This window comes from Pterocles gutturalis, unplaced genomic scaffold (genome assembly GCF_000699245.1).
Source record: "Pterocles gutturalis isolate BGI_N339 unplaced genomic scaffold, ASM69924v1 scaffold24769, whole genome shotgun sequence".
Classification (NCBI taxonomy): Eukaryota; Metazoa; Chordata; class Aves; order Pterocliformes; family Pteroclidae; genus Pterocles; species Pterocles gutturalis.
In genome coordinates, this window is record NW_010128896.1 from 6849 (window position 1) to 7930 (window position 1082).

Below are 1082 nucleotides of genomic sequence, written 5' to 3' on the forward strand. Positions count from 1 at the left end.
TTGGTGTAAATAAATGTTGTTTCAGTGGCTAGAAGTTAGTAAGCACTGGGGACGCTAAAAAGTAAAAGCTACCTCAGGCAGCTTATCACCTTCTTTGATTTCTAGCATTTGACAAGGAGCATTCTCAGTGTCTCCCCAAAATACACTGTCCAGGGGTGAACAGTCCTTGGAAATTAGCGCTGGTTTGTACAAGCATTTTCAAATAAATACTTTCAACAGATAAACATTGTAAATATACTACTGGTCAGACGTCTCTAAATTCTTACATTTGTTTGCATAATTTAATTTTTAAAATAAACTAGGTACAAATTGTTCTCTTATAGAGACTAATAAAACTGAATTATTATCACATTCTGTGATTTATTTTACCACTAAGAGTACAAGGGAAACCTTAGGTTAGACATTTGCATTTCTAAAGAACTTAATAAATTTTGTGAGTTAATCCTACAGATGAAATAACATTTTCTCAAGAACCTTCTGACTTTCCTGCACTTTCAAGCTGCTACTTCAGAAATCCCATTCAAGTGGTATTCAAAAACTTTTCTGTTGGTTATTGTTTCTATTTACTTTATCACAGCGAGTTCTGAATTTTATATGTTCTTGGAGTTCATGCAGCAAAATGAGAATAATTTATCATTAGTATCATGCACTAATCCCATCGGTATGCCATATAAATAAAATTAAAAACCTTTAAACAAATGAGACATAAGCTCTAGACAAAGAATTTCAGCCATGCAACCAAAATCTTAGCAGAGAAGCCAGATTAGGCTGTAACATCTATGGTGCAAACAAGAGAAGCCATGGGACCATACCAGCATGAAGACAAAGAGTTTAAATAGAAACTGCTTTAGTTTGCAGATTAAATATTAAAAGACCAGTGCATGCAGTTAACAAATTCCTACATTCCCAAGTTTTGACAGCGTCCTATGTCCTTGGACAAGAGAAAATCTGACCTAATGAGTAAGCCAAGTTTTTTACCTTGAGGAGGTAAAAAAAACCAACTTGCCTCTGGACTTTGGGTCACTGCAGATATTATTTCCCTCCAAGCTTCTGCCTATCTCCCACTCGGTCTGGATGCCCCA